Genomic DNA, 7,450 nt, shown 5'->3' with positions numbered 1-7,450 from the left:
TTATAGGTGTGAGCCACTGCACACAGCTGACAATTAATTTTCTGCTCCATTTGTGCATGTGGAAATAAAGTCAGAGAGATTACCTGATTTCTTCAAGGTCATTTTGTCAATTAACAGTGGGTCTGATTTAGAACATTTAAATCTCTGTACTCATCTTAACATACATTCCTTACACTAGGTAGTTCTCAATGTGTGGTTCCTAGACCAGCAGCATCAGCATCATCTGGAATTTTGCTGGGTCCCATCCATGGTAGACAGAATAATGGCATGGCAAAGATGTCTACATCCTAATTCTCTGATGTAGAATTGCACAATAGATTGGCACAGCATAACCTTCTTCACCCCCTGCACAACAAAAGGACTTTGTAGGTATGATTACATTAAGAATCTTGAGATGGGAAGATTACCTTTGGTTGTCTGGGTTAATCCAATGTAGTTGCAAGTGCCCTAATGGCAGAAGGACCAGAGTGAGTTGTGGGGATAGAAGTACAGCTTGAAGAATATTCACAAAAGATTCAGTTGGGTTTTGGAATGGAAAAAAAAGCAAGGAAGTAGATTTTCCCCTGGATCTTCTAAAAATGAGGCCATCCTGCTGACCCCCTTTGGGCTTCTTCCCCCCCCCCATAACATAATAGATCTGTGTTGTTTTAAACCATTAAATTTGTGGCATTTCCTTGTGGGAGCAGAAGGGCACCTAAGAGACATGCTGATTAGACATCCTATATTTTGAAGAGCCCTGCAGGTATTTTGATGTGTGGTAAAATTGTAGAATCACCACTGTAAACTATTGAGTAGAAATTTTAACATAAAACAAAATTCCTATTGTACTGGGAGGAGTCTGTCAATGGGATTAATCTAGTTCAACAATGATGCTGATAAAATGGTTAAAGAGAACTCTGCAGAGACCCAAAGATGGTGAGCAGAGACAAAACTCCTTTTAGAGAAGCAAGTGGAGAAAGAACCACTTCTCTGGGGAGATGGGGGGTGAAGAAGGGGACCCTGCGCCAGTGCAGTGATTCTATGAGTGAGAAAGGGCTGACTGAGAACTTCTGTCTCTGTCTAGCTCTGTGCCCCTGCAGACTTCCTGTGGGTCTTTATTTCATGATTTGAAAAATGAAAGAGACCAAATCACGACCAAGTCTCTGGTAATTATGAAACTATTAGTTTTTAGTTGCAAGTCTATGGACAAGTAGTTAGAGATATGGGCATAGAAAAATCTTCAGTTTTACTCAACTCTAATTAATATTTAACATTTCCTTCAATTTTGATGTAAGCTATGACCAATTTTGGTGATGGCAGAAACTGTTTTGTAGTTGCCTATAGAAAGCACGGGTATGTTCCCATTACATTACACTCGTGGATCTCTCTTAATTTAGTATCCTTTTCATTCTTATTTAAAATATTGGTAGTAATTAGATGCACCGCTAGATCCTTAGTATATAATGTGCTAATATGGAAACATATACATATATTACTTTATCACAAATTTGTCTTTTAACAGTTAAATAACTATCTTTTAAAAACTGGAGCTTTTTAAAATTATATCTGTAGGCATGGATATGGGTATTATATATTTATATTTTCAAGTCTCTTCTGATAAACACTTCATAGGTGCCATTAGACTGCCCAAAAAATTCATTGCCATAAAAAAAAGCAAGGAAAAACACTTACTATCAGATGTACCTCACCATGTGACCCGATATGAACAAGACTATTTTAAAATAGTGAAATGGAGAAAGATGGTGAAACCTTGTTTAAGGTTACATAAATGAAACTAGATGAGCACAGGGACTTAGGACTTTTTTGTATTTTCTCAGGTTTTTTTTTTTTGTTTGTTTGTTTGTTTGTGCTTTGTCCACGTAAGCATCTCCATGCCAAACTAGTATGATTTCTGCCTAGTTAAAAATCACTGGAATCTCATCTTGCTTCCTAGTGATACTGGTCTGTCCATCTTAAAAGGTTGAGGAAGTGCTCCCTATATTTTATTCTTCCTTAGTTATACTTGTTTCAGAGTCAACGAATGGCTCTAATACTTCCCACAGATGCGGCTCGACGCTCACCTAGTGACCAGGGAAATAGTGAACTCTGAGGTAGGAAACACAGCAGTTGCAAAGATGACTTTGAAATACGATACAATCCACTGAACAGCTTTCCAGGGTGTATTTTGCTCCTTTGATACTATATTCCTTGCAGGGACTCTGAAGTCTACATTTAAAACTACAGCTGTTTGAATGTGATACAGTAAGATAACCTATGAAATTAGGGTAGATGGATGCAATTCCCTCATGCATGCCTAATGATGGATGAACCGTGTACACTTGGTAGTTCAGAGTTAGTTCAAATCAGCCTCCAAATTATTATCTGCTCATCCAGAGCTTATCCAAACGATCAGAATTTCATCACCATCCAAAAGTTCAGCTGACACTTGAGTGAGAATTTACTTTCCCAGGAGGTTTCTCTTTCTGCTTTCAGCCAGCAATGTTACACACATTTCTCTAGTTCTACAGCTGACAGGTCCCAAATGGACTGGAAAACAAAACAAAAACAAGCAAAAAAGTAAATAGCAATAAATCAATGTGAAATTCAGTTGTGGAGAGTTAAATTCCTAAGTGAATACTGAAGTTCTTTACATCTTGTGCTCTGGTATTTCTGCAAATGATGCTGTAAATGTGGCTACTTTAATGTACCCTTATTGGAAAACAATAATACTTTACTCATCCTGGATGCATTGCCCCAAATCTACGTTCTGCCCTAAAATTTAAAAAGGTAGAAGTTAGAAGAAAAAGCCACAGTGATGAGTAAGGCCTGGCAATGTAAATCTCAAGGGATTGATTCAGAAGAGCAGGACTCTTCATTATGAGGAACGGAAAAAAAAATGAGGGCAGACAAGTAACATGATACAAAAGAATAAATGAAATAAAACAAAGATGAAAAACTATCTCAGGCGAGAACAGAGAGCAAGCATGGTTCGCTTATCCTTAAATCAAAACCAAAGGAAAAATACAGTAAATGGCTCTGAGAAACTGACCAATCTTCAACTTGTCCAATTTCAGGGTGAATTACTAGGGGAAAGTGTGGACTCTCCTCTCTGAAAAGCTGGACTGAAATGTTATTCTCTATCTCACATTATTTAAATTGTGCTTTATCTTGATTTAAGAGAATGGGAAAGGTTTTTCAAGATCCCTTAGGGTTAATGAATTCCAATATTCTGTGTATTATTCTATAATAAGAAAATTATAATCAAGAAAACTTATTTATAGAAATTGCCCTGTCAATAGAGAAATCCTATGGAGAAATCATGACATGCTAGCCAGTGATAGCTGGAAAATTCTGCTCTAAGAAAGGAGCATCATGTTCCCCCAAATCATCTTTCAGACTCATCTTCCCGTTTGCTGAAATTCTTGCATGTTATTTGTTTTTAACAGAGAATGTGGCAAGAGACCTTAAAGTGAATTGGCTCTGACAATGACATTTACTGTTCAATTATTCCTCAGAAGCCCTTGAGCTTCTTCACATTTCATAGCCACTAGCTCTTTTGTGGAGCCACGTGGATGGTTCTTCTTAATAACCTACAGGCAGAAATGACATGTCTCATTTCTGGGTTAAAATACATACTATTAGGTGGAATTTCTTCACATGTGTCTTGCATGAGGCTGTGATTCACATAGAAACCATGGGCCAAGAAGGCAGCACTATAAGACAGATGATTAGATCACTTCATCACCACCATTGCACTATTCTTGATATGAATGGTAAATAGAATTTGCAAAGTTACGCATTGGCCTCTTATCTGAATGGTTTCAATAATGTCTGAGATAATAATTGAGGGAGAAAAATTTCCACCTATTCTCAATTCTTCCACCAGCCATTCCTGTAAAGAAACAGCATCACTAATTTTTGGCTACAAGGAAGGTGCTGCTGTTTTACCTATTGAAATTCGAAATTATTTTGGCTCTACAAGCTGACTATATTTACCACAGAGAATATTTTTAAACTATGAATGTCACATGACCTATTTAAACAATTACAAAAGTAAGTCCATATGAAAATACACTCTTACACACACACACAAATTGGATCTTACACTTACATAGTATTAAGAAAATATTGATGCTATTTGTGCATTTTTCATCATTTTTTCCACTTACATATTTTATAAACTCATTAAAGCAAAGAAGTGTTGTGTACATGTGCACACACAAACATTACTTAGGGATTTCGTTATTTTCTATAACAAATGTTTAATTACATGGAATTGAGGAAATTGATTTTATTTTGCTATAATGGAAACATTATTTAGCTCTTTGAGGATCAATTTTCTAAAATAAATAATATTCAGAGAATCGTGAAGCACTAAGACTTGAACAAAATTAGCATACACAGAATTTGTATTATAGAGGAAACAAAGTACACTCCACCACCATCATCATTTTGTCTTTTTAATTCTCACAACACCTTAAGGATCTTTAGCCTCACTTTATAACAGATAAAATAAAGAAAAACATGGCATTAAAACTCAAATCTAGATTTAGGTCTCCTCTTATACTCTACTTCTATCATGCTGTAAAAATGTTTCCCTGCTGTTTCATCAGGGTCTGGCAGAAATTCATTGTGTGCTCAGATAGAGATAGGCAATTGGAATTTCAAAAATGGGCTATTTGAAGCTACGCAAATGTGCTTGAGGGAAACCCTGGAGACAATGAAAAACAAGGGTGTTTGAAATTGCAGAGAGGCCTTGTGATATATTAGAACTGTAGGGGCAAAGGAGGGAAGCAAGGACCAGCAGGAGCCTCTAGCTATAAAGGGCTCCTTTGCCAGTCTTACGGCCATTGATAAAAGAACGACCACCAACAATCTGTGTTTTCTCTCTTCTCAACATTGAGGATTTCTTATTTGTGGCTTCCATTGCTCATACCCAATTGAGGACAGAGGGCAACAGAGCCTGATTTATGCTGTTCATTCAGGTCAGCCTACTTCAGCATACAGAAGGATAAAGTAGGAGTTAAGAGGACCAGGAAGGACAAAAATAGATCATCAGCCTACATGTCCATCCTTTGCATAGATAGAGAAACCTCTGGGAGAAATCTGCACTGGGGGACAAACATTATTATCCAGAAAGCCAGCCTTCAAGTGTAATTAAACATGAAACTGAGTCAGGAATGAAGCACTTCCTAGACAAGGGGTTTTCACATATTAGTCAGAGAACACAGCTGGGTATGAAAGAAAAGAGAGAGCCTTTTGAATTCGAGCAGGTGTAGGATTCTGGTGAGGATAGGGATGTGAGTCAAGAAAAACAGCTCAAAGAAAGGAAAAATGATGAATGAGGAGAAGTAATAGAGGCAGAATTTGGCTGCATGACTCAGAAACAACAGGCAGAAGGCTGCTGAGATCGTGATGCAGTGATGGCTGGAGCTAAGACCTTGTGTGTTTGAAATGCACATAAAAGTGTTTCTGTAGTTTTTATGTATGGCTTTGTGGAAAGATAAGCCTATCTCTATTACCATATAGGGGCACGCTGGCTTTTAAAATAATCTTGAGTTGAATGAATTAACTGTACTATGTTATGATGAAGGTGAGTAAAAATTCTGTAGTACATGCATGCTGTCTCTTCTCTGTATCCCTTTAATAAGTCCAGTTGCATTTCCACTAGGATAAGTGGAAGGACCATGAAGATGACCAGGAAGATGAAGAACCCTGTTAAAAAGACAGAAATACACACACACACACACGCACACACACACACACACACACACAGAGATCCTCTAGCAAAAACTAAGGAGTATCAAGATGAATTAGAGTTTGATTCATTTGCATATATCAGACTGTAAAGTGGAAAAGTGTCAGCAGAAATTTAAGCACTTAAGCCCCTTCAAAAAAGAATTGATTTGGAATAAATCAGATATTTTTTCCAGGTTAGGTTCAGTGCTGGGTACCTAGACTTTTGTCTTTAAAAACTAATGAAAAAAAAAAGAAAGAGTACCCACTGTATGTGCCTTCACATTTTGGGTCAATTTAAATGATTCTTCAAAGTGATCCAAACCATATTCAAATGATCTGAATTTCATCAATCACCTCGAATCCTTCAAATTAACGAACACATGTGCCTTCTTGGAAACACTGCTGGGGGAATCTTCCAGTAAGTGTTCCTGGTGGCAGCCCCCCTTCCATCCTGCTCCTCTTTCTTTTTCTCCTTCTCCTCATCCCCCTTCTTATCTTTCAGCAAAACTTTCAAGAATTTACTGCAACAAATGATCTGTCCTTCTACTATCTACCATCTTTCCTTCAGTGCCACCCCGAGAGGAGGACAGTGTCATTTTAGATCATGGCTCACTCAGAGGAGCCATGATGGAAGAGTTATGCTGGGGCCCAAGAAATGATCTCCCCAGATATGGGAGAGGCCATGCTGTGTGCTTTGAATTAAGGAAAATTGAAAGGGAACCCAGAAAGAAATATTCTTTCCTTCTGAAGCACCTGGAGGGGCTCTCTCTAGAATTTCTTTATCTAAAAAAGCATCTTTCTCAAAAAGAAATACAATTGTTTTAAGACTCTCTCCCTAGGGATCTCATCAAACAACTAGCCAAGGGTAACCTAGAGAAGAGAAGACTCTGCAAATCATCATGACACCTTGGCAGTTTGTTCATCTTTTCCTCTGTGGATGGCTCCACTGATTACCTGTGGGGCTTTATGTGTGTAGTAAGACAACCTTTGCTTATAGTGAAGTTCTACCTCTCACCTTCCCAACACCTTTCCCAGAGCAACTAAATAAATTTGTCCCAAGCCCTCATTCCTTGGGAATCATTCATTTCCCCTGGAAATCATTTGACTCCCCAGCTTGTCTCCCCTTCCCCTATGAAATAGGAGTTATAAGTATTTGGACCTCATCAGATTATCACTTAATCACACTCCTGTGATATTTTTTCTTTATACCCATTAAACAAATTTGGCACACCTTTTTCTCTTGTTAATCTGCAGACTAAAATGAGGGTACAAGTGATGCTTGTGCTGTTTGCATTTCTAAGGTTGTAGTTGAGCCCATCATATAGGGATTGTGCTGTAGACCCTTACATTGTGCCCATTAGATGAGAGCTTACAGCTTCCGCTCCTCCTGACCATTGCCCTTCCCCTTCTTCCCCTTCTGACCCACTTGAATACACTTGTTTTTTTTTTTTCTTGTGTGGTTTCATATTAGTATTGAGTACATTGAATACTTGCTTTTCCATTCTTGTGATACTTCACTAGGAAGAGTGTGCTTCAACTCCAATACAAAAAATGTAAAGTCTCCATCTTTTCTTTATAGCTGAATAGTATCCCTTGGTATGCATATTCCACAGTTTATTAATCCATTTATGAATTGATGGGCACTTGGCTTGCTTCCTGGTCTTAGCAATTATGAATTGAGCTTTTATGAGCAATTATGAATTGCACTATGAAATTCATAGTGCAAATGTCA

The sequence above is a fragment of the Otolemur garnettii genome, unplaced genomic scaffold (genome assembly GCF_000181295.1).
Source record: "Otolemur garnettii isolate 467f Iridium unplaced genomic scaffold, OtoGar3 scaffold00025, whole genome shotgun sequence".
Classification (NCBI taxonomy): Eukaryota; Metazoa; Chordata; class Mammalia; order Primates; family Galagidae; genus Otolemur; species Otolemur garnettii.
This window is presented reverse-complemented; position numbering follows the sequence as displayed.